This window comes from Bos grunniens, chromosome 11 (assembly GCF_055505025.1).
Source record: "Bos grunniens cultivar Pamir isolate PY7600 chromosome 11, Bosgru_T2T1.0, whole genome shotgun sequence".
Taxonomy (NCBI): Eukaryota; Metazoa; Chordata; class Mammalia; order Artiodactyla; family Bovidae; genus Bos; species Bos grunniens.
The window spans coordinates 31,121,291-31,149,235 of record NC_141175.1 but is presented as its reverse complement, the minus strand read 5'-3'; the positions used below and the strand labels follow the sequence as shown (position 1 = coordinate 31,149,235).

General features: G+C 38.3%; 1 protein-coding gene across 1 annotated transcript in view; it reads left to right on the top strand.

The window, feature by feature from the left end:
* Positions 1-27,661, top strand: part of LOC147362809 (uncharacterized) — a 446,810-nt gene extending 419,149 nt beyond the window's left edge. The window contains exon 5 of the transcript XR_015136452.1: positions 27,342-27,661. The gene's annotated coding sequence lies outside the window, so the exon portion shown is untranslated. The remainder of the gene's footprint in view (positions 1-27,341) is intronic.
* The last annotated feature ends 284 nt before the right edge of the window (positions 27,662-27,945 follow it).

Here is a 27,945-nt window from a genome sequence, read left to right as displayed (position 1 = left end):
GCAGTCACCATCTGCAGTGATTTTGGAGCCCCCAAAAATAAAGTCTGACACTGTTTCCCCATCTATTTCCCATGAAGTGATGGGACCAGATGCCATGATCTTCGTTTTCTGAATGTTGGGCTTTAAGCCAACATTTTCACTCTCCTCTTTCACTTTCATCAAGAGGCTTTTGAGTTCCTCTTCACTTTCTGCCATAAGGGTGGTGTCATCTGCATATCTGAGGTTATTGATGTTTTCCAGAAATCTTGATTCCAGCTTGTGTTTCTTCCAATCCAGCGTTTCTCATGATGTACTCTGCATGGAAGTTAAATAAACAGGGTGACAATATACAGCCTTGACAAACTCCTTTTCCTATTTGGAACCAGTCTGTTGCTCCATGTCCAGTTCTAACTGTTGCTTCCTGACCTGCATACAAATTTCTCAAGAGGCAGGTCAGGTGGTCTGGTACTCCCATCTCTTTCAGAATCTTCCACAGTTTATTGTGATTCACCCCGTCAAATAGATGTTTTTCTGGAACTCTCTTGCTTTTTCCATGATCCAGCGGATGTTGGCAATTTGATCTCTGGTTCCTCTGCCTTTTCTAAAACCAGCTTGAACATCTGGAAGTTCACGGTTCACATATTGCTGAAGGCTGGCTTGGAGAATTTTGAGCATTACTTTACTAGCATGTGAGATTAGTGTAATTGTGCGGTATTTGAGCATTCTTTGGCATTGCCTTTCTTTGGTACTGGAATGAAAACTGACCTTTTCCAGTCCTGTGGCCACTGCTGAGTTTTCCAAATGTGCTGGCATATTGAGTGCAGCACTTTCACAGCATCATCTTTCAGGATTTGAAATAGCTCAACTGGAATTCCATCACCTCCACTAGCTTTGTTTGTAGGGATTCTTTCTAAGGCCCACTTGACTTCACATTCCAGGATGTCTGGCTCTAGGTCAGTGATCACACCATCGTGATTATCTGGGTTGTGAAGGTCTTTTTTGTACAGTTCTTCTGTGTATTCTTGCCATCTCTTCTTAATATCTTCTCCTTCTGTTAGGTCCATGCCATTTCTGTCCTTTATCGAGCCCATCTTTGCATGAAATGTTCCCTTGGTATCTCTAATTTTCTTGAAGAGATCTCTAGTCTTTCCCATTCTGTTGTTTTCCTCTATTTCTTTACATTGATCGCTGAATAAGGCTTTCTTATCTCTTCTTGCTATTCTTTGGAACTCTGCATTCAGATGCTTATATCTTTCCTTTGCTCCTTTGCTTTTCACTTCTCTTCTTTTCACAGCTATTTGTAAGGCATCCCCAGATAGCCATTTGGCTTTTTTGCATTTCTTTTCCATGGGGATGGTCTTGATCCCTGTCTCCTGTACAATGTCACGAACCTCATTCCATAGTTCATCAGGCACTCTATCTATCAGATCTAGGCCCTTAAATCTATTTCTCACTTCCACTGTATAATCATAAGGGATTTGATTTACGTCATACCTGTATGGTCTAGTGGTTTTCCCTACTTTCTTGAGTTTAAGTCTGAATTTGGCAATAAGGAGTTCATGATCTGAGCCACAGTCAGCTCCTGGTCTTATTTTTGCTGACTGTATAGAGCTTCTCCATCTTTGGCTGCAAAGAATATAATCAATCTGATTTCAGTGTTGACCATCTAGTGATGTCCATGTATAGAGTCTTCTCTTGTGTTGTTGGAAGAGGGTGTTTGTTATGATCAGTGTATTTTCTTGGCAAAGCTCTATTAGTCTTTCCCCTGCTTCATTTCGTATTCCAAGGCAAAATTTGCCTGTTACTCCAGGTGTTTCTTGACTTCCTACTTTTGCATTCCAGTCCCTTATAATGAAAAGGATATCTTTTTTGGGTGTTAGTTCTAAAAGGTTTTGTAGGTCTTCACAGAACTGTTCAGCTTCAGCTTCTTCAGCATTACTGGTTGGGGCATAGACTTGGATTACTCTGTTATTCAATGGTTTGCCTTGGAAATGAACAGAGATCATTCTGTCGTTTTTGAGATTGCATCCAAGTACTGCGTTTCGGACTCTTGTTGACCATGATAGCTACTCCATTTCTTCTGAGGGATTCCTGCCCGCAGTAGTAGATATAATGGTCATCTGAGTTAAATTCACCCATTTCAGTCTATTTTAGTTCGCTGATTCCTAGAATGTCGATATTCACTCTTGCCATCTCTTGTTTGACCACTTCCAATTTGCCTTGATTCATGGACCTGACATTCCAGGTTCCTATGCAATATTGCTCTTTACAGCATCAGACCTTGCTTCTATCACCAGTCACATCCACAAGTGGGTATTGTTTTTGCTTTGGCTCCATCCCTTCATTGTTTCTGGAGTTATTTCTCTACTGATCTCCAGTAGTGTATTGGGCACTTACTGACCTGGGGAGTTCCTCTTTCAGTATCCTATCATTTTGCCTTTTCATACTGTTCATGGGGTTCTCAAGGCAAGAATACTGAAGTGGTTTGCCATTCCCTTCTCCAGTGGACCACATTCTGTCAGATCCTCCACCATGACCCACCCATCTTGGGTTGCCCTACGGGCATGGCTTAGTTTCATTGAGTTAGACAAGGCTGTGGTCCTAGTATGATTAGATTGACTAGTTTTCTGTGAGTATGGTTTCAGTGTGTCTGCCCTCTGATGCCCTCTCGCAACACCTACTGTCTTACTTGGGTTTCTCTTACCTTGGGCGTGGGGTATCTCTTCACGGCTGCTCCAGCAAAGCGCAGCCATTGCTCCTTACCTTGGACGAGGGGTATCTCCTCACCGCCTCCCTTCCTGACCTTCAACGTAGGATAGCTCCTCTAAGCCCTCCTGCGCCCGCACAGCCACGGCTCCTTGGACGTGGGGTTCGTCCTCCTGGCCGCCCCTGGCCTCGGGCGTGGGGTTGCTCTTCCCGGCCGCCGCCCCTGACCTTGGACGCAGGGTAACTCCTCTCGTTGCCGCCTTTGATCTCGGACGTTTTTAAAGGGAAAGGTGAGGGGAAGACGGCTGACTCTTCAGATGCTATCTTGTCTCTGTGATCCACCTGCAGGAATGCTAAGACAGCTGTTGGGGTAGAGAGTTAGTCATTCTTTAGCTATGTTATTCTTCATGCTTATTTCTTTTAATCTAGGGAAAGAATAAACAGGTTAGTTGAGGCATGATATACAACTCAGGAGAGCAGAAGTCAGGAGTTAGTTTAAGTTGTCCAGTGATTTCATCCCTATAATTGGGTTTTTTCAAGGTTAGAGAAGATCAGAAATGGGCAAACAGGAAAAGGACAAAAGAGCTGCTTTCAACTATTAATTGACTATAGAGTATGCATTAATCCCTGAGGATGTGGGAATACAATGCGTCACAACAGAGACAAGATTCCAACTCTCAAAGAGCCTATATTGTAATGGAGGAAAGAAGCAACACAAAAAATAAATGAACAAGAAAAAAGTGTCCTGGAGTCGGAATAACCTGGTTTCAAATGTCAGCTGTGCCATTTACCATCTGTGTTGTATTAACCTTGTTGTGACTATTTCTTTCTCTGCAAAATTCAGATAGAAATGCCAACCTTGAGAGGTTGTGATGAGAATAAGAGGAAATCTGTGCTGCTGAATAGTATCTGGAATATAATAAGCATTTTGTAATATTCTGTGAATGAAATATTGGCAACAGGACAGAGTCAGTTAAAAGGGAGGGGATGGAATTCAAAGCACATTGGAAGAATGTACTCTTAAGGCAGAAAAATATGTGTATGTTTAAATATGTGTGTATACACACACACTCATGCATGCACATACAGCTGACCCTAGAACAACATGACTTTGGACTGCAGGGGTTCGCTTATACATGAATGTTTTTAATAGTAAATTAACTACAGTATTGGATGGTCCATGTTTGGTTGAATAAGCAGATGCAGAACTACAGACAAGAGGATGTGGATAGGAAGGCTGATTATAGGCATAGGCAGATTTTCGACTCTCTGGAGGGTCTGCAGCCCTTAATCTCTCTGTGTTGTTTAAGGGTCACTTCTCTATCTCTATCTCATCTCTATCTATCTATCTATCTATCTATCTATATATAATCTGCATATCTATATCTAATCTGTATATATAGTCAGAAAGATAGAGTTGCAGAGAGAAGCAGGAGCAGAAAATAACATGGTTAAAGATGTAGGTGAGTTGGATTAATGGATTTGGAATAGAGAATATAGAAGATAAGGGAGCCTTATCTTGTGGTTTCTATTTTGTCTATAACAGAAAGTAAGGAAGAGTTTCAGTGTTTGAGAATGAGAGTCATCATGTTGAAGAGGATGGTGGTATATAAAATAATTCAAGTTAGCATGGTAGAGTGCATTGAAGAAGAGAGGTTCTCACTTCTGAAGGCTCAGAACTTTAATCTCCTCATTATATGGGAACAGTTCTATCTTTCAGAGATGTCACTATAACAAGTTGTTGAAGTCTTACATCTAAACAGGGGCCTATTAATATGTATTAAGAAATAAGATGGTCACAGAGCGGAGAAGTTAGAACTCACGTGGGCATGACAAACTTCTTGTGGTAGCAAGGCCTACATAGGAAACAGTCATGGGACCATGATAGGATGTTATAGAATCTCAGAACATAGTCTTTGGCTAAGGTAGGTTGAAGAACATTCTTTGCACTTCCAGGAAAGGTGGTACCACTGGGATTTGAATATTCTCCCCCAGATCCTGCCCAGAGGGACATGAACAGCATTATCCCTTTCCAACTACCTTTGTACTACACTTTCATGGGATCAATACTACTTCTGGTCAACATAGGCTTTCCTGCTGCTGCTGCTGCTGAGTCGCTTCAGTCGTGTCTGACTCTGTGCGACCCCATAGACAGAAGCCCACCAGGCTCCCCTGTCCCTGGGATTCTCCAGGAAAGAAGACTGGAGTGGGTTGCCATTTCCTTCTCCAATGCATGAAAGTGGAAAGTGAAAGTGAAGTTGCTCAGTCGTATCTGACCCCTAGTGACTCCATGGACTTCAGCCTACCAGGCTCCTCTGTCCATGGGATTCTCCAGGCAAGAGTACTGGAGTGGGTTGCCATTGCCTTCTCCGATAGGGTTTCCTAGATATGCTAATATATTCAGTTACTATTTTAATAGAGTTTAACTGACCTGGAAAGCTTCCTTTTTCTTTTCAGTAGATTTGCACATCTCAAGTTTATTAATCATCTATTGATTTATTATTTAACTTACGAACAAGTACTAGAAGAAAAGTTTTACCATTTTTCCAAATTATTGGGATAACATACCCCTGCTATTCTTGAGCTCTTGGAAGAAGACAGATTTTAAGAAACCCCTCCAGGAAGATTTTCAAGGATGTATGATTAATAATTTAAAGAAAGAAAAATACGAGTATAATATCTTCCACAAATTTTGTCATGTTCTTCTATGTTTGTAAATCCTACAGTTTTGAAGTAAGCAAGGGTAAGAGAATACTGGGCTTCCCTGGTGGCTCAAATGGTAAATTAAAGATTGTGCCTGCAATACAGGAGGCAGTTTCCACCCCTAGATTGGGAAGATACCCTGGAGGAGGGAATGACAATCCATTCCAGCATTCTTGCCTGATAAATCCCATGGACAGAGGTGACTGGTAGGCTACAGTCCATGGGGTCACGAAAGAGTCAGACACAACTGAGCAACTCACACTTTCTCAAGAGAAGACTATTCATTCAGAAAGACTGTCACTCTTCTCTTTACTGCTTTTGTGATGAGGATTTAACCTACTGCTTAAAAAACTCCTTCCTTCAAATACTGTAATGTATCCTTTATAATTTGCTCTCTAGTAATAGCTCTAATAGGCACCCACTCCAGTACTCTCACCTGGAAAATCCCATGGACGGAGGAGCCTGGAAGGTGCAGTCCATCGTGTTGCTGAGTCAGACATGACTGAGTGACTTCACTTTCACTTTTCACTTTCATGCGTTGGAGAAGGAAATGGCACCCCACTCCAGTGTTCTTGCCTGGAGAATCCCAGGGACGGCGGAGCCTGGTGGGCTGCCGTCTATGGGGTCCCAAACAGTTGGACACGACTGAGCGACTTCACTTTCACTTTTCACTTTCATGCATTGGAGAAGGAAATGACAACCCACTCCAGTGTTCTTGCCTGGAGAATCCCAAGGGATGGGGGAGCCTGGTGGGCTGCCGTCTATGGGGTCGGACACGACTGAAGCGACTTAGCAGCAGCAGCAGCAGCAATAGCTCTAAGGTTTTCCTAATAGTGTGATTAAACTTTCTTTCCATCCAGGGTTTGGGTGTAGGATCATTGCTTCCTTAGATGCATCTGGTTCTGAGTCAGTATTATTTCTCTTATTTATAAACCTTCATTCATCCTTTAATTTACAGAGCCTAATGTAATAAATAATCCATGTGGTTATCACCAGCGATATATAGGAATGCAATTGGGAATAATCAGTGCTAAACATGTTAATGGAGAGATGAACTCACTCTACTAATTCTAGGTATCAGTAATTATTCAATCAGTTCAACCATCACAGGTACACCCACAAGAGAGATTCCAGAGGCATCGCTCCACTGCAACTTCAGGAAGTCTTTTATGGATCCTATGGCTTTCTTAAAGTGCTGTGCTACAATTTAAGACAGAATTACCTGAAAATTATGGGGAGATAGGTTTCTATTTGAGAACATATGTCCCAGAGGTGACTAATAACTGGGTGTCTAATTAAAGGAGAAGCTCTCACATACAACTAGATTCTTCCCAGATCTTAGCTCTTAATAACATATGCTCTCTGGATAATAATGGCTCACATTATGGGATTGCTGTATGAAATGGCACTCAGAAATCATCCTTCCTTCATTCCTTACTCTGTCTCCTCTTCCTTCTTAACACGCAAGCCCTTCCTTCTTACTCTTCTTCATCTATGAACTACATCCCTCTGTAGCCATGAGGGTTCAATGGAAAAAGTGAGTATGAGTGTAAGGAAGTCCTGTTCATACTTTAGGATATTAACGCCACCCCCCCCAATTATCACTAGAAAGCTGCTAGTCAAGCAAAACTAGACGTTTTAGGGTTAGTTATATTAAGGAAAACACCATGCTGATGTAATCTCAGCAATACCTGAAGTGGGGAAACAAGAATTCAAACATTTATAGGGCTTTGGGGTCTGAATTCAAGTGAATTCAAGTGGTTTAAGGAAGATCATTAAAGATTAACTGGGATTGGGTACAATTTGTAATATAATTGTGATATATTATAATTTGTGTGTATATAAATATATATACACACAAATATGTATATATCATTGTGATATATATAATTTGGGTACAATTGGGTACAACTGTACCATTGGTACAATTGGTATAATTGTACCAATGGTACAATTATATATAAATTGGGTACAATTTGTAATATAATTGTGATATATTATAATTTATATATATATAATTGTGATATATATGTATATAATTTATAATATATTACAAATATATTTTGTAATATAATTGTGAGAATGGCAATACAGCAGAGTGAATATCTTGATAAGTAATCTGTGGTTAATAAGTAAGCTGATTCCTAGGTGTCACTTATAAATTGATTGGTGAGAAGTTCCTGAAGCAAGCTGTGAAATTATTTTATTAGGTTACAGGTTCTTTCTGGGCAAATCTTTCTTGGGAAAACCAAGTCAGTTATTTTGGGATCAGTGGCCTATAGTCTTAGCTAAGTCATATTAACACAGATGGTCTCAAATTTCAGTTCTCATGAACTAGTTGAGAAGAAAAGTTTCCACAGGCAGCCCTTTAAGGACTTGAGTGTTGGACATACCCCATCAGTTCAGAAGGAAACAAGATCTTTCAGAAAAGGGCGGTGATAAATGCTGATGCGATTTTAGCTACACCTTAGAGAATGGATAGGCTGCACCTAGTGGAGAGGGTGAATATTTCAGCTGGGGTTAATAACATCAGGAAAAGTATGGATGTGAAAGTCATGCTCATGCATTCATAGGATTCTGAGGTAATTTATTTATTGGAGCAGAGGTTTGATTTGGGAAGCTATGTTAAATAAGATCAAGTCATAATAAATCTCATTATAAAGGACCAGAATTCCAGATAGGTTGATTAGAAATGGTAACATTAAAAGGAAGCAATTGGAAATCTGTGTGATGTTTTGGCCATCTGAGGGCCTGGTGGTAACTTTAAAGAGAAGAAGCCTGATGTGCTGACAGTTATGGAAGATCTCTGTATCCTCATGAGACTAATAAAATGAGTGAGACATAGACAATATAAAACCCCAACTTTCTCTCTACCATATACACATTTTAGAATTTAGGTAAAATTCAAATACTATCAATACAAAAATATTTTAACCATTTTAAGAGGTACAATTCAGTAATTCAGTGGCATCTATTTCATCTATGGTGTTTTAAACCACCTACAGTATCTAGTTCCAAAATATTTCATTACCTCCAAAGGAAACTCCACTCCCCAATCTCTTCTCCCTTCAGCTCCTGGCAATCTTACTACTTTCTGTTTTGGTGAATTTGCCTATTCTGAATATCCTATATAAATAGTATCGTACACTATCTGGCCTTTTGTATTTGACCCTTTTCACTTAGCGTGATGTTTTCAAGTTTCATCCATGTTGTTGTGTATATCAGTACTGCATTCTCTTCTAGCTGACTAATCCTTTGTGTGGATATATGATTTTTTTTATCTGTTATTCATAGGATGGCCCTCTGAATTGTTTCCACCTTTTGCTGTCATGAATAGTGCTGACATGAATATTTGTGAATATTCCCAAGAATTCCATAGTTCATGAAAACTATACCCGCTTATAAAACTATCCCTTACGATATTCTTAACCTGACATCATAGCTATCTATATCAATTTGCAAAGACACAGGATGGATGAACTTATTATCTAAGTATACAAGAAAAATTAGGATGTACCTGCCAGCTTATCCTAGATCCCCTCCTGTTCTCCCCCTGAGAGTTCTCAGACTCTTTTATTATTCACAACAATGTTTTGTTAGTTTCAGGTATACAACAAAATGATTCAATTACACATATATGTATTCTTTTTCAGATTCTTTTCTTTTATAGAATATTGAATAAAGTTCCCTTTGCTATATAGTATGTACTTGTTAGTTATCTATCTTATATGTAGAGTGTGTGTAACTTAATCCCAAGCTCCTGATTTATCCTTTCCCTCCTATGTTTCCTTTTTGGAAACTGTAAGTTTGTTTTTGGTATCTGTAGGTCTGTTTCTATCTTGTAAAGTTCATTTGTATAATTTTAAAAAATTAGATTCCACATATGAGTGATATCATAATCTCTAGGTTCATCCATTTGCTGCAAATGGCATTATGTATTTTTTTTTAAGGCTGAGTAATATTCCATTGGTGTCTCAGATGTTAATGGTAGAGTTTGGGGCAATTTAGGCTTCCCTGGTGGTTCAGACGTTACAGAATCTGCCTGCAATGCGGGAGACCTGGGTTCGATCCCTGGGTTGGAAAGATCCCCTGGAGGAGGGCATGGCAACCCACTCCAGGATTGTTGCCTGGAGAATCCCCATGGAAAGAGGAGTCTGGTAGGCTATAGTCTATGGGGTCTCAAAGAGTCAGACACAACTGAGCGACTAAGCACAGCACATAATATTCCATTGTACCACATCTTCTTTATCCATTCCTCTGACAATGGATGTTTAGTTTGTTTCCATGAATTGGCTATTGCCACAATGAACATTGGGGAGCATGTATCTTTTCAAATTATGGTTTTCTCTGGATATATGGTCAGGAGTGGGATTACTGGATCATATGGTAGTTCTTTTCTTCTTGTAACATTAAATCATCTAGACACATTAATGATTTGTACTCTCTTTCATGCATAGAGAATAATCAAAATTATAAGGGCCTTGCTTATCAACTAGACAAAAGATGAAGATATAGTCTAGACTATAGATAATCAAAGGTGGCTCTGTTTACTAGTTAATTTATGATAGATTAGAGTTTACATTTAATGCGTAAGGCACAAAGTTGAGATTTGCCTTATCTGGAAAGTTCTGACTCTGGAACAATGATGGGAGAGTTCATAAGAAAAAAAAAAAAAAGAAACAGTTCTAAGAGAACTATTGGAGCTGCTAAAATGTTTGGAGTATGAAAATGAGATAATAAAAGTAATATCTTATAAGGTGACTAGTGTGGTAATAAGATGAATTAATGAGCCAACATTTATGAAGAGTTTAAAAGAGTATATGACAGATAGCATGAATGATAGTAATAATAAAAACAATAATAATGATATTAATAATTTTGGAGAGGAGGGCAGATAGGAAGTAGGGAGAACAGTTAGTATATGCAATAGTATAATAATAATGCATGACAATAATGCAGATATAAGTCACTGATGCTTACCTTGGGGTATAGGTAACAAGTCAACCAAGTGCCAAAGCAAGATAAATTAGTAAGTCAGATAAAATGCATGCACTCTTTACTTTGCTCACCACAACATTTATTTGTTAGCCTAAAGCCTGGTTATTCAGTGTGTGATGGAGCAACAGCAAGTGATTTCATCTGGGAGCTTATTAGAAATGCAGACTCTCAGGCTCTACCCCAGATGTACCAAATCTGAATCTGCATTTTAATAATTTCTCTAGGTGATCTTCTGTCTCTGATTAATGAAGTACCTACTTTCAAAATTAATGTATCCTGGCAGGGGGCTAAAGGGTAGGTATTTTATCTTATAGAAAAATTCACTGGCTTCATTTATGTGAGATATTAGATGCGTATGGCCACAACCCTTGACATTTCCTAAGCAACTTCAGAAAAGATAACATTTTCACACCTTCTGTTAATAATAGCATCTAAGGCTAATTACAACTCTCCTTAATATCATTCAAAATATAAACTTCTTGTGCTTATTTACTGATTGGTTCTATTATTTTTACATTCAGAAGAGTTTCCCTACAGACCAGTTGTTCAGGAACATCTTCCACTCTCCAGACTTTTTGAGAATTTGATGAAATCTATGAAATTCCTTCACAGAAAAATCCACATAAACACATGCAGGCATTTTTTTTTCCCCCACAAAACTTATTTCTGCATTGGAAATGTATTTCCTTTACATATATTGACTATACAAATCTTCACAAATATTATGCCTATTATTTTTCATGCAAAAATAAATGCTTCTTCCTGGAAAAGGCTGAATAAGTCAAAACTGTATAAAATAAACAGAATATCAACCATTTTATTGCTAAGAAGTAAATTTCAATGAGATACCAACTTTGACATCCAACTGATTCTGATTTTTTGTTTTGATTTATACAAAGGTAAAGATGAGTAAAGAGTATCAGAGTTCCCAGGGCTCACATGACAGATAAAACTAGGCTTTCTTCAAGGAATAAGATAATTCTGTAAAACCCTTCCTTGAACTCATGTCTCCCCATTTTATTTCTTTGTGCTCAAGTCAATTAGGCAATCTCTGGCAAAATGTGTATCATTGATGTTACCTACACCAGCATGAGAAAGTTGATGAATTTATTACCACTATGAATCTAACTATATTTTAAATTATTGAACAAACTAACCTCCAAAAGAAATTCTGTGGGATTTTTGAGGTGGTGGTGGTGGTGGTTGCTCTTGAATGTTTGTTTTCAAGGTATAACTGACTTCTGATTGCTGAAAAGGAAAAAAAAAAATTTTAATTCTCTATTCTTAGCTAGCTAACAGAAGCACTTCTTTAAATATTTTATATCTTAGGGCACAATGTTTCCTCCTAGAGTGATAACTTAACTTATCCAAGAAAATTCATAGTTTTGTTTTCTAATTTGCTTCCTGCCTCTCTTTACCAGTTGTGATCATAATAATGATTCTAGCTATATATTGAATACTTTGCTTTATCAATAAGATTAAATACAGGCAGCAAGTGAGCTAACAAATGAAGACAATCATCCTAGTCAAATCGCCTTAGATGGATTTTTTACCATCTCTCTCTCAAAAGCAAAGGGAAAAAAAAAGTATTTGAATTTCATTCAAGTGTTTTAGAATTCCCTGGATAAGCCAAATAATTTTTATACAGTAGTGATAGCTGCTTTCTATTGTAATTTCTTGAAAATTGTCTTAAATGGTGATGATTCAAGGTCTGGGGCTGGTAAAGATAATAGTTTGTTTCAAAATATGTTTCAAAATAAGACAAGATTTCTTTAAATCAAACTATAAATTGTCATATATTCATGGCTCTTGAAAGCAATGAATAACAGAAACTTGCTTCATCGAAATACCCAATCATATATTTTCTACACATAGTGTTGCTTTTCCTGAAAATATGTGGCTATCTGGGGTATCTTGGTCTACTTTAGAAGAACTCAGTTGGGAGAAATATAATGTCACACAGTATACAACAGGCTGCAAGAGGAAGTTAGGAAATGCCCCTTCATGCTTGACTCAGAGATGAAGACCTCCTTAAGTATTTCTGAGCTCCCAAACCCAGTAATACCCTCTGTCTCCTCCCAGTTCACTCAATTTTTGAATACAGCCCTCACCACATAGGAAAACATTATTTTGTGTGGTTTCTCTATCTCTTACTTTAGTAATTCACAAACATCATTGAAATTTAAAGAAATAAACTACCTAATGTTTATATATAGGTGAGGCTTATCAAGTTCGTGTAAGAGGCACACTAAAGCAAGCTGGTAAAATCACAGGAAAAAAGGGAGGTCACATGGAACCATCTGTCATTTATCACCTTGAGAAATCCAGGGAGAAAAAGTGGAAGATATAAGAATTCTCCTCTGTTGAGTTTCTGGGAATCCTTATAATAAGAGCAGCTGCTGCAACTATCCCTCATGGAGTAATACAACTTTATATTCACCAAGTTTTCCTTGTCAAAGAAACCTTTGACTTGATGCCAGTCAATGTGAATCTCCAAACAGAAAGTCATTCATGATTTATTGAGTCTCTTTAATTAATTTTATTTTACTGTGTGATTGTGGAATTATTATCCTCTGCTGTGCTAAGCATGGAACAAACATCTTCTCATTTAATATTTATAACAATTCTCAACATAGGTTCTCTTATCTCCATTTCATAGATGAAGGAAACAGAGTTCAGGAAAATGAAGGAATGTACAGGTCGAACTGGGATTGTATTCTAGCTGTAATTTTTTCACAGTCACCACTCCTAACTGCTTCATTTCACTGCCTCCATGAAAATTTCTGTATTCACCTATAAGACAGAAATTAGGAGCTACCACATTTCACCAGAGAAACCTCTAGTTCCAGTCAATATAATTTTGAAAAAAAAATTCTATAGTTGCTCTAAAATATATGCTCTTCCTAAGATATATCTGGACTATTTTCATATTGTTTAGAACTCAAAGAAACTTGCAGACATTGATGCTAGAGCTGCTGATAGGAAAACAAGCTAAGTCACACCTCACTTGCCTGCAATTTGAAATGTCTGTGCTTGTGACTTTATGTTTAGGGTTTACACTGTTTTCCTCCTACCTCGTATTTTATTATGGAAGATTCCTCCCTCTTGGTTGACAGGTACAGAAGCCTCTCACTGAATCTCACTTTTAGTTGCTCTGGAGGTAAGGGATATTTCTATGATCCTCCAGAGCACTTGTCCCTAAAGTGAATGTCAGGAATGCTACATAGTCTGTATTTTAAACCAGACCACACTGAACACATGTTCCATTTATCCAGCCTTTTGGATTGAAACTGTATGAGACCAAAAATAATAATTTCATGTACATCGTTACTAAGCATTCTCTATTTAAAGGCAGCAGTTGTTAAGAAAAAAAAAAAAAATGTTATCCTGCACTCTTCTCAGCACAGTCCAGGCTCTATGTGGGTTTCTGCTCTGTAAGACTGGTTATCCCAATAATGCCCTCTTACTGTTCAACAAGCAGAAATCAGATAATCTGAAAGTAATTTTGGAGAATAAATTCTGCTTATACAGATGGAAATTTACCTCCCCTCTGATCATATAAATATTTCATTAAGGATCATGTTTTCCACCAAATTGAGATAATCCAGAAAAAAGATGTGTCAACTAGAAGAGGCTGCCTTTTGTATTTAGTTATAAACCTTCCCAGTGAAGAGACGGGGCTCCCTGGGTAGCTCAAACGGTAAAGAATCTGCCTGCAGTGAGGGAGACCTGGGTTCCATCCCTGGGTTGGAAAGATCCCCTGGAAAAGGGCATGGCAACTTACTCTGTATTCTTGCCTGGAGAATTCCATGGACAGAGGAGCCTGGTGAGCTCCAGTCCATGGGGTCGCAGAGTCAGACATGACTGAGCAATTAACACAATGACAAAATGAAGAGCCTCAGGTAGCTGCAGTTTTCTTGGAATATACATTTGACGTGTTTCTTTTCTAACCTAAATCACAGAAAATTTGCTTTGGTGAAGGAAGCATTTCCTGTTTCCTGTCAAAACTGTTTGACCACTTTGTAATTTTTCATTGCCTCCATAAGTTCTCATAGCCCCTAGGGAATTCCAGCCAAGCGTGTTTACTGACGTCACTGACTTTCATACAAATATTCCTTTGTGTCCACAAGAGAAATAATGAATGTGGGGGCACCAGAGCTAATTCCAGGCGTGAAGTCTGTTTACCAAAGACGATCATTATTCTGTAATTCTCTCAGCTAATTTTGTGCGGGAACAAAGCCTTTAGCTCCCTGATGCTAATGAGCTTAGGGCATTTCTCTTGTTTTAGGTCCAAAGCAGGGATTTTTCTTCTTTTCCCTTCTCATCACCTTCAGGTGAGCTAATCAGCTCTGAGCAGCCATTGCTTTTGGAGCTCAAGAGTTTCCAGCCTCTCCCCTATTCCTTCCATCTTTAGCCAGGTCCCTTTTCTTCCCATGTCATTTTTGGCTCATACATCCTTTGTATTTGGCCTCCTGTGTGGCTGCCTGATAGCTTCCTCCTGGAAACCACTCTATGGGGATTTCTTTTTTGTTTTCTGAACATGACTTTTAATTACACTTGGATTATTTGGTCATCAGCTGCTATGTAAAGCCTGAGTTGCTGCCATCTAACTGCATTAGAGTAGAGAGTGGCTTCTGGCCAGAAAGGTGGCTTTTGCTCCCACTTTGCAATGGGCCATCTGTAGAAAAACAGGGGCTGTGGAGACCATCCCTTACAAACCCAGTCCAAGTTCTGCACACAGCATATGATTCCCACCTGCTGGGCTTGGCAAGGGAAGGCTTTAAAGTATTAAAATTATTTTATTATGGTTCCACCTTTTTCTGTACCATCTCCAAATTCTAAACATGTCAATGGGAAATATGGATATGTGATAATAAGTGGCATCATCTATTCTGAAGACATCTTTGATTGATGGAGGAATTTGTACTTTACTCTTTGATTGCCCTTTATTATTTTTTTGAAAAGCATATAAGCATAATTTATTATTCTTCCTACTTAATTTATATTTTATTATTATTTTAATAACAGGAAATGCTCTTTTTTAGTGTACAGTTCTAGGAATTTTAACACATGCATAGATTTATGTAACCAACCCCATCATCAGGGGTTCTATCAGCCCCCTAAAACTTCCTCATAGTCCCATCTTCCCTGCATCTTCCATCCCTGGCAATAACTGGTCTGTTCTCTATGACTGTAGCTTTCTGTCTTTTGTTATTATACTGACATTTGGATATGGTGTGACCTTAACATGGGTGTCCCAAACTGACTTTGTGATTTTCATGAATACATACACTGAAATCTTGTCTTAGTCATCTTAGAAGATCCTTTGAATTGTTGTGTGGTCTTGGAGTTACATTCTAGCACACAATAGGTATTTAGAATGTATTTATTAGCTAATCAATGATAACACTCATTGAGAACAACACAGGATTAAGAATAGCTGTTGGAATCACACTTTTGAAGTATAAGGTCACAGTCTTCAGATGTCTTCTGAACAAAAAATCTTTAAAAAAAATGAATGTTATAGTCTAGCAACATTTTAAATAATTTTTTCACTTCCTTATTTGTAAAACTCAAGAGTGGTCTTAATTCTTTAGTAGAGAATTACAAAGGAAATTATCAAACTATCAAAACCTGCCATTTCTTGCAGCTTTTGAAATTATAGTCTAAACATTTTTTATTTGACAAGGTATATTTTATTTTCTTTTGAAATACCTTCCCATAACTTAGAACTAATTCTTACTGCAGTACTTACTTGTTTTACAGAAACATTTATTTCTAGTTTCCATTATGATAAATTGTACAAGAGGAAGAATATCTAAAAATGTACCAGATTTTTAAAATTCCTTGGCATGTGTTTCATAAATTTAACATAAATTCTTATCCAATTAGTTGTATAAAATGAAAATTTATTTCTTTGGTATTTCCAAAGATACTTCAGGGTCCCTGAGGGGATCCATACCCACCAAATGAAGGAAGTACAGTGTCACAATCCTGGAATAGACAGCACATATAGCAAGGAGAAGTAAAAGCAAACATGCTTCTTTGATTTCCCCGTGGACACTGCTGGTCATGGTATTTAAAAGAAGCAACCCAATGGAAAATGTTTTTCTTGCAAAACTCAAATATCTCATACTAACATTTACCTGGACCTGAATTCACCTTTGCAAGCTGTAGCTGACTGATCTTATAAACTTGAAACATACCGGCAAGCTCAAGGTGACGTCTACTGCACATTCCTTTCCTTTCTGTCTCTCTAGGTAGTCTGTGTCAAGATCTTTTGTTCCATGCAAACTAACACCAGAGAAACCCAGAGGGTTGTTCACCTTAGCACTAATATTTTGGCTATGACAAAAAAGAGAGAGCCCTTAGATTAAGTAAATATTTGATTGATCACTGGCAGTATTACAGTTAAAACTGGATTAAACTCTTGTCATCATAAGTAGTTTATGTTCAGTGGGTTCAGCTGGCTTTCTTTGCTAGTTCATTCCACAAACGTATTGAGTGCCCACAACATACGGAACCTGGTGACAGAGAACGAGATGAGATATATTTTCTGTTCTCAAGGTGCTTTCTATCTGCCAGGAGGGACGGATATGGTTATTTTTGAAAACTCATGGAAATGAATTGATAGCTATATGTCTAAGTGACATGGGAGTGGAAAGAAGAGAGGAACTGCAGTGAAGCCAGCTGTCAATATCAATCAGAGCTGATTTTCTAATCATTTCCTAGAGAAAACCACACTCATTTTAATTTCGAAGGATAAGGAAGAAAAAGTCAGGTGCTGTTTATATGGCCTGCAGTTGGGAATGGTCAAAGAGGCAGAGAGACGATCAGGAGAAAAGATACAAAACCTAAAAAACACATGCTATATTTAGCAACAAACAAACAGATTGGTATTGCTGGAGCATAAACTATAAAAGAGTAAATATGGAGAGATGGTGCTAGAGTGACAGTGTGTTTCATTACCCACTAGAAATATTACCCTGGAGGTGATGGCGAGTAAGTAAAGACACTACTGCAAGGAAGGGAGTGAATAATCAGATTTGTGTTTTTGGACTAGTTCTGTAGCAGTTATGTGAAGAGTGGTTTGGTTACTGGAACAAGATCAGAGTAGGTGAGACCAAAGGAGCAGGGGCACAAAATCCAGGCATGATGCGGATGGCGGGCCTAAAATGGAGAAAAGGTAGAGAGATGAGGGAAGGAAATGAGAGGCTGGTTAGAAAGCAAAACTAACAGAATTGTGCCTTGAAGAGAAGGCGGAGTGAGGTTTTGAGCCCCTATTTCTGTCTTGAGGACTGAATAGGTTTCACTGATAACAGTGTTTGTTAAAGAGAGGTGCCTCATTTTTGCATCTCTGTCCAAAACACCGTCAGTAGGAGATGGAATACTTCATTAAAAGGTGATAGTTGGTCTACGCTTTCCAAAATGAATACTTTGTTAACCAGTATTTTATTAACCAGACCAGTACTTATTTAGTATAGTTAAATCCAGTAAACTAGAGATTATAATCTGTGAGAGCAGACAGGAGTGCAGATCTTGAATAAAGACTGATAGAAAGGCAATTGGTTGTTAATCTACAGCTAAGAAACTGGTTGTTCATTTAGGTTTTCATTGTTTTTCTAATCAAGAGGGATAAGACATTGCAAGAGAAATAGTTTAGGGAAACTGTCTTGTACACTAAGACTGGAGGAGCAGAGAGAATGGAGGCAGAGAGCTCAAAATAAAAATATGAGACATTGAGACAGTGAGATCGCGGGAGCTTTGGTATAGGGCCATAATAGAAATGTAAGTGATCTATAGCAGTGCTGATGCAAGAACCTTGTGTTTATTTCTTCAGTGACTGAATTTGAATTGATTTGGTTTCTCTCTGTGTGTGTGTGTGTTGTGTGTGTGTGATTTCTTCTGTAAAACTCAAAATATTTGGTGAAGTTGTACAGGTGTTAGCAATCCCACCATAAGTCCCAAAGATGAACCATATGTTAACCATATACCCACATCAGATGCACTGATTACTCCCTGGCAGACGTGACTGGCTGCCCAGGTTTGCAAGATATTTGAACACTCTTAACAGGACATCACCTAGAAGACACAGAGGAAGCCAAAACACCTTTCTCTGCCAGTTTTATGTTTTTATTTGTCTTAACTATGAAAACAATAGTGTAATACCAAATGACAAGGTTTTGAAGAAGAAAAGCAATATTTCCAAAATCTTTCTTTATGAAGAGTGTTATTTTTCACATTATCTTCCAGTCCAGCCCCCCCCTTCCCCCATTTAGATACATTTAGATTCCATTTATATGCCTCCTGAAGGGAGGAGGAGAAGGGATGAGATGGTTGGATGACATCACGGACTCGATGGACACGAGCTTGAGTAAGCTCCGGGAGTTGGTGATGGACAGGGAAGCCTGGAGTGCAGCAGTGCATGGGGTCACAAAGAGTTGGACACGACTGAGCGACTGAACTGAACTGATGAAAGCAATAGTGTAACGCCAAATGACCAGGTTTTGAAGAAGAAAAACAATATTTTAAAAATCTTTCTTTATGAAGAGTGTGTTTTTTTATATTATCTTCCAGGCTTTTTCCATTTAGATACATATTTTTATAAAGTTCTATAAGGTTGTACATACAATATTTTTGCCTACTTTTTCACTTATATGGGTGTTCCACATATTGCCATTGTTATGTAGCTGTATACCATTGAGGCATTTATCTATTTTCTAATATTCTTAGCTATTCTCTCATTGATAGATGGGCTTCTCTGGTGACTCAGTGGTAAAGAATTCACCTGCAATACAAGAGATAAAGGTTCAATCGGTTAGGAAGATCCCCTGGAGAAGGAAATGGCAACCCCCTCCAGTATTCCTGCCTGGGAAATCCCGTGGACAGAGGAGCCTGGTGGATTACAGTCCACGGGGTTGCAAAGAGTTGGATATGACTGAGCAACTAAGCAGCAACATCGATAAATATGTATTTCAGTTTTGTACCAAAATGCTTACACCATAGGCCACTTTGTAGTAAATATATGCATACAGTCCTTTCTTCGTTTGAGTATATCTTAAAATAGTAAAAAAAAAAAAAAGACAGGTGAAGTTAATTTATTTGATCCAATATATTAAAAATACTTCATTTCTACATATTATTAAAATATTAGTGAGATAGTCTACATTTTTATATTGTCCTCAAAATTCAGTATCTATTATATCTTTTTCTTAGTCTTCTCCATTATTGTTTATTATAGGATATTGCATATATTTCCCAGCGCTATAAAATAGGACCATATTATTTATCCATTCTATATATGAATTTGCATATGGTGGTCCCAAACTCCCAATTCAGCCCTGCCCTATAAAATTCAATAGGTGTTATACTCACAGCTCATCTCAGATGAGCCAAATTTCAAGTGCTCAGTGTGGCTTATGCCAATCATGTTGAACAACATAACTATATTTATTTCCTAAGAGAAATTTATAGTCATGGGATGGCTGGTACAAAAACGTTGAACAGTTTTAAGACCTTTACCTCACACGTTCACTTTTCCAAAATAATCCGTCAATTTAAGTTGTATCTTTTCTTTCAATTAACATTAATTCAATGCTTCCTATATATTGATCCTAGGCCTAAGATGTTACAGAAAAAGTCCTATGAGACAGCATTTTGCCATTCTACTCCAATATGAAATAACATTGGAAAGAAGGTTGAGATGCGGTCACCTTAGTCAGGATCAAATACCATCAAGTTTTATATTGTAAAAATAAAACAAACATATAAATTTTTATTTTCTGTTATTTATTTATTTTAATTGGAGGCTAATTACTTTACAATATTGTATTGGTTTTGCCATACATCAACATGAATCTGCCACGGATGTACACGTGTTCCCAAACCTGAACCCCCCTCCCACCTCCCTCCCCATACCATCCCTCTGGGTCATCCCAGTGCACCAGCCCCAAGCATCCTGTATCCTAAAGAAAAACACCAATGCAGTATACTAAGGCATATATATGGAATTTAGAAAGATGGTAACGATAACCCTGTATGCGAGACAGCAAAGAGATACAGATGTATAGAACAGTGTTTTGGACTCTGTGGGGAGGGGGAATGATTTGGGAGAATAGCATTGAAACATGTATAATATCATATAAATTTTTCAAAGTTGGTCACGTTAATATACAAAAGGGCTTGAAAATACACCCAGAATTGTTGAAAGTATTTTATATAAACTCTCCTTAATAATTAGTTTAGACTTGATATTCCCAGGTGGTGCTAATGATAAAGAACCTGCCTGGCAATGAAGGAGACGTAAAGAGATGCAGATTCAATCCCTGGGTTGGGAAGATCCCCTGGAGGAGGGTATGGCAACCCACTCCAGAATTCTTGCCTGGAGAATCCCATGGACAGAGGAACCTGGTGAGCTACAGTCCATGGGATCACAAAGAGTCAGACATGACTGCAGTGAGTGAACTTGCACGCAGGCATCCCGTGATCGTAATCAGAAAAAGAAGAGAAAACTGGGTCTATACAAACATTACCAGTGAAAAACTGTTCAGTATGATCAGTCAAGACAATTCCAGCTCATCCTGAAAAAAATATGTATCTCCTCCCACCCCTACAAATGGGTGATGTCTGTAATTCCCTCACCAGCAAATATCACTTTGCCCAGGTAGTTCTATTCCAGCTGCACACATCTGGGTCTGTTCTGCTCTGCAGGGGTGAATTGCCAATCCTATCATAGCAGCTTCCGGTTGAATTTTTGGCTGTTATTGTTCACATTCTTGCAGTACTTATGCTACGAGGGTAACAGCATCAACAAACAGAAGCATTTGCAGTTTCTCTCCATCTACTGGGAAGCCGCCTTCCTAATCAATTCTCCTCAGCAAATGCTCCAGGACAGTGGAAAATTCCTTGGGCGAGAGATAATACCACCCAAGGGAAAATGCATTTATAATTGATGTGGTAAAAAGCTGTCAGACAGACATGGGTTTTCTCAACCATTTTTGTAAACATGGTTAGCAGCACTTCCTACAACATCAGAAGCCTACAATTTCTCTACCTCTGGGTACAAAACTGTATGCAGCCAGAGAAAAGCCCATGGACCAGATCTTGTGGTTTTATCTACCTCAGTCTTCCAAACTGAATAATTGTTATAGAAACTCCTGCCTTGTGTCTACCAAACCATACATTTTTTTTTAAAGTTTACTTTTAAATTAGGTACTTGATTTACTGTTGAGCATGTTGCCAAGGATGAGGAAATAAGGGGGAAAAGAATAATATAGAGATGCTCCCTCAAATCTGAGGTTTCTCTTTCTTAAATGACTTAGAAGTCATGAGGAAAGGATTCAATTCCCACTCTCTGTGGACTGTAAACGGTTTTAGAGACCTGTGCATTGCACAAAACCAAGTATATTCTGCAATTGGCAGAGTCTGATAGAACTAACAAGTTTAAATCATTTCAGCTCTCAGGTGTGAAAATTCCAACTGTATACATGGAATTATACTCTATTCTTACCTCACTCGTGGCTGCTTTCAGGGAACTATAAAAAGAAAACAAACGCATTTCATTGTATCTGTATAATCTCATGTCAGCCAAAATAATGTATGCACTACAAAACTGGGGAAAGCTTAAATAGAGTTCAAGGTGGTTTCCATCATTCTGAGGGCATTGAATTTTGAATTATTGTGTAATTCTACACCTGTGAGTACAATAATTTTTTCAAAGAGAGAGATATATATATATAATATTAAAAAGCATATTTGAGTTTGAATCCTAATTCTCCACTCATTTCTTTTAAAACTTTATTTAAAAAAATGTTTTTTAATTTTATTTTTAAACTTTACATAATTGTATTAGTTTTGCCAAATATCAAAATGAATCCACCTCAGGTATACATGTGTTCCCCCTCCTGAACCCTCCTCCCTCCTCCCTCCCCATACCATCCCTCTGGGTCGTCCCAGTGCACCAGCCCCAAGCATCCAGTATCATGCATCGAACCTGGACTGGCATCTCGTTTCATACATGATATTTTACATGTTTCAATGCCATTCTCAGCCAGTAGTTTCTGGTGGCATAGCCAATAGATTCAGGTGGACAGCAAAGGGACTCAGTCATACATATGCATGTATCTATCCCCCCCAAACTCCCTTCCCATCCAGGTGGCTACATAACACTGAGTTCCCTGTGCAACTCAGTAGCAACTTGTTGGTTATCAATTTTAAATATAGCAGCTCCACTCATGTTTTGATGATGAGAAAATAATAATTCTGAGCCTCTACTCTACTGAATAAATGGCACTAATATTATCTAACTTTCAAGGATGTGGAGAAATTTATCAATGATATTTAGGTACAGCCTCTCACACATAGTAGGCATCTGATGCACAGTGGTATTAAAACAGTGGTATTTAAACAATGTTGTCTTCATGGTAATTGTAGGACAGACCACTGGCTGTTTTATTGTAGGATTGAAGTGGAAGATCTCATCAGCCACCTTGAGTAACTTCATGAGCATTTCCTTTACAAAATTATTATATTTTTTGTTTAAATTCAACTTCATTATTGGTTTTGGTTTGAGCAAAGGGCTGGCTTGAGTCTTTGAAAGGTTCAGTGGGATTTTGATTTTAGACTGTAGCTCTTTGTTGTTCTTGTTCCTTGTTTTCAATCATGTACTATTTTTTTAGTTTTTCTTAAATCCATGCCTGTCTCTACTGTTTAAATGCAAAACAGACAATAGTAGAACCTAGAAGAAGTTCACAGGAAAACCATGGCCAAATGCAGTTTTTTCCTTTTTCATGTTTAACTTTGCCCACATCCTTTCTGAAATTGATCTGATGATCTTTCTCTCCTGGCAAAGAAAGAGGCCTTTGGTCTTGGCTTCAGCTGATAAGCATATATTGGAGGCTTATATTAGTGTTAAAAACCAGTTGTCTGGCTAAATTTGGAGACCCAGGGAGAGCATAGAACAATCTGTGATCAGAGCACAGATTGTGGAGTCAGACAGCCAAGATCTGAATCCCAACGATGCTGCTTGCTAGCTGAATAAGTAAGAGCAAGTAACTTCGTGTAATTGTGTCTCAGTTTCCTTACTTGTAAAGGTTCATGCCCAGGCAGTCAAATGCTATACTCAAATGGGACAACTTAAAAGAGTTTAATAAAAGGAATATTTACAGAGGTGTGAGAACGCTTAAGAAAACTAATAAAGGATAATAAAATACTTTAGCAATAAAAAACCCTCACCCTTCCAAGGTAAAAGGGCAAGAAGAGAGAGTGGTTAATAGAATCTTAGGAGAGTTATTGCTTTAGGAGAGGGCTAGCTATGGAAGTTGTAGACTTTGGCAGGAATAAAAGCATCTGTTGTCAATACACAGCCTGGCAAAAAGGAAATTGATAAAGTAAAAATATTGACCTTTCTCTCCTCCCTCTCCCTAATATATTGCTACTCTGTCCCAGTGGCTGGATTCCGTGATAAACCTGAGGACAAGGAGCCTGATGCAGCATGAGGAATGGAGGGGCCTGGATGGAGAGTGGCTAAGAGACAATCTTGAGCAGAGTAACAGTACCTGTCTTGTAGAAGTTTATACAAATTAAGTGCGTGAATACCTGTAAAGCACTAAGAAGCATGCATTATATAAGTTTTTGTCAAAAACATGTGCTATGAACTTTATTAATAGTGATAACTTCCTAAGTTATCAGGCCCAAAGACAGCTCAAGATTCTTTAAGAACACGATTGTCTCATCTTTAGACTAATTTTAAATCTCTGTGATGAGACGTGGGAACAAGAAGCTGGAATCTCTGAGATACCAAGACATGCCAGTGATACCAAGACATGACCTTAAGAAGGAACAAGGTGCCCCATGCATTTTAGCTACGACTGCTGCTGCTGCTGCTGCTAAGTCGCTTCAGCTGTGTCTGACTCTGTGAGACCCCATAGATGGAAGCCCAGCAGGCTCCCCCGTCCCTGGGATTCTCCAGGCAGGAACACTGGAGTGGGTTGCCATTTCCTTCTCCAATGTGTGAAAGTAAAAAGTGAAAGTGAAGTCTCTTAATCATGTCTGACTCTTCACGACCCTATGGACTACAGCCTACCAGGCTCCTCCGTCCATGGGATTTTCCAGGCAAGAGTACTGGAGTGAGGTGTAGCTAGGACTACCTTGCATATTTTAGCTTGATGTTTCTTTAATAATAGGTGCTCACCTTAAAGATGAAATTATGGTCAGGATGAGTGGAAGGAAAAAAATGGAAATGTAGAAATTGTCTGACTCAGTGCCTCAAGTTAAAAAGAGGGCAGGATCCTAGTGGAAATTGATTAATTTTGATGAACATGACGTTAGCAAGTGGTATGTGTGCAGGCATATGTCTGCATTAACCCATCAGTTTTAATTAAGCATCTACTGTGTGCAAGCAATGTGCTGTCTGGGTGGCACATATGTAGATAGTCCACAGTCCTAGATCCTCAGGTGTTGGCTTGAAAACACAGGTGGCAAGCTAATCACATTAGGAAGACATGATAAGGCAAAGATGATAAGGCTATAAATTAGTCCTAAGAAGAATAAGTGCTAGGGCTTTTTGACCACTTGAGCCTCAGAGTAATGGTGTTACAGGTTTAATGGAAGAGAGAGATTTGGCCAGGGCCTTGGTTAGGGGGTGGTTTGAGGAGGCATAAAACAGATGGGAAGGAAACTTATGGCTATGGTGGAGGACAAATGGACACAGGACAAGCAGAACAAGGCAAATTAGATCAGATCAGTCGCTCAGTCGTGTCCGACTCTTTGCGACCCCATGAATCACAGCACGCCAGGCCTCCCTGTCCATCACCAACTCCCGGAGTTCACTGAGACTCACGTCCATCAAGTCAGTGATGCCATCCAGCCATCTCATCCTCTGTTGTCCCCTTCTCCTCCTGCTCCCAATCCCTCCCAGCAGCAGACACATCTGAAGAGAAGACATGACTGAGTTTGAAAAGGTAATAGATCCAGAAAACTTAAGATTTTGAACACAAAACCAAGAATTTTGTCATTTCTTATTTTCTATTCAGCTAAAGACATAGCCTGAGGAGTTTGAGTTCCATTTTGGCTTTCAGATATGAATATGAACACATTATTTCTGGATTACGTATACTTGAATCAATGGCAAGCACAGAGAAATCCATGCATGCTAACTGGTTCATATACACTATGTATTTTCTGATTTGTTGTTTGGCATTTATTGATCCCTCTCAACTTTCTATCTACTCTCTGATACACAGAGAAGTCAATGTAACTATATTACAATTGATCTTGTATTCAAAAAGTTGACCTGGAGCCAATACTAATGGATTGGGGATACAGAACCAAGGCCGGACATGAGTGCCTGTCAGTCCTGCATTGGGAATGACATTGTTTGGCGTGATGAAGTACAGGATAGGAAAAGGCTGTAATCTTGTAGTCAATCCGCTCAGTTAATACACGTGGCTCTAAGAGCCTGTGAAGCCAATGAGCATGGGTGAGTGCTTCTGCCATGCTTCTGCTTTGCTCAGACTTGAAAATATCCCAATAAACACTAGGAAATAGAAAAATAAGACCTCCCAGCGCCATTCATGTCACTGGAAGGTAGTGTCAACATGTTACCTCACTGTGCTTAGGAGCTGTGGTTCATCATGAGGCAGATGCTGCCATTGGAAGACTTTCTCACAAGGCAAAGGACCCAAGAGTCAAAAAATGAGGAACCTTCCCCCCCACAACAGGATATCACAAAATAGAAAACCTGAATGGAACATAAGCATATAAAAAGCTGCTTAATGTTATTAATAATATGGGATATACAGGTTACATTGGATTACTCTTTCACAACCACAAAATGAATAAGAATGAATAAAAATTAGTCTAAGAATTGCAAGTATGGTCAAAATTTTGAAGTGACAAGAGCCATCATAAACTGCTCAAAGAGGTCTAGATTTGTACATTCTGTTTTGAAAAACAGGGAGTCATTACCAAATATAAGTAAGATGGATGAGTCCTCTGGTCCACAAATTTGATTCCTAGATATATACCCAAGAGGAAATAGTACATATGTTTAAGAACCATGTACAAAATGGCAGCATTTTCTGAAGTGCAAAGTACTACAAGCAATTGGAAGCTGTTCACTGAAAGTAAAATACATAATAAAATTTTAGCATATTCATATACCAAAAGAATACTGTATAGCAGTGAAATGGAATAGGATGTTGCTGTATGGATCAAAGTGGATGAATCTCAAAAATACAATGTCTATTTAAAAAATAAATCATAAAAATTTAGACAGTGTGTTTCCACTTAAAAAAATAAACAAAAATTGCAATATTTCCATATTTTCCTCCTATTTTTCACAAAGCAGCTAGAATGAAGCCTCTGAAAGACAAATCAAATGAAATGTCTTCCACAAAAGAAAAACCTTCCAAAGATTTCCCACCTTATTTTGATTCAAATTCAAGGTCCTTAATATTAATCCAATGCTTAATAATGTAGTTCTCTTGCTAACTTGCCAGTCTCGTCAACCATGCCCTCTGTCTTACTCACTCTGATCTAGCTTCCCTGGTTGATTTTTCTTCTTGTACTGCAGTAAACATTATTCTGTATTAAAACTTTCACACTTGCTAATCCTTTTCGCTTTGGTAATCTTTCCCCCAAATATATTCAGGACTATCTTCCTCTCTTCTCCTTGGTTTCTTCCTAAATGTTGTATGAGCCTTTCTTGATCACCTGATTTAAGAAAACAGCCTAAAGCTTTCTATTTTCCTATTATGCTTCATTTTTCTTCCAGGAATGCACCATGCCTGATATACCACTAGATGCCTTTTGTTGTTTGTTTCTCTTTATCTGTGTCTCCTTTTAGAATAAGAATTTCATGGAGGCATTTGTGTCATATTTTAGATTCCACATATAAGTGACACATCGTATTTGTCTTCCTTTTTCTGACTTAATTCACTTATGATAATTTTTAGGTCCATCCATGTTTCCATGTTGCTGCAAATGGAACTATTTCATTCTTTTTTATGGATGAGTAGTATTCCATTCAGAGAAGGAAATGGCAACCCACTCCAGTATTCTTGCCTAGAGAATTCCGTGGACAGAGGAGCCTGGTGGGCTGCCGTCTATGGGGTCACACAGAGTCGGACACGACTGAAGCGACTTAGCAGCAGCAGCAGCAGCATTCCATTGTTTGTGTATGTGTGTGTGTATATATATATATCACATATTTTTTATCTGTTTATTTGTTGATGAGCATTTAGATTGCTTCCATATCTTGGCCACAGTAAATAGCACTGCTATGATCAGGTATTTAATAAATTAAAAAAAAATAAAAACAAAAAACTTCATGGAGGCAGAGACTATTATTGTTCATTGTTATATGCCTAATACCAAAAATGGTATATGCTATATCATAGACAATAAATATTAATATGTATTGAATGACTTAATCCATGGACCACATGAGTATATATTTTAAAAGTTTGTTCTTAACATTTAATATCGTTAAATGTTTAATATCGTGTTTCCCTCTCACCTCTTCTCAGATGGGGCTCATCAGTTGCTCATGATCTCTAA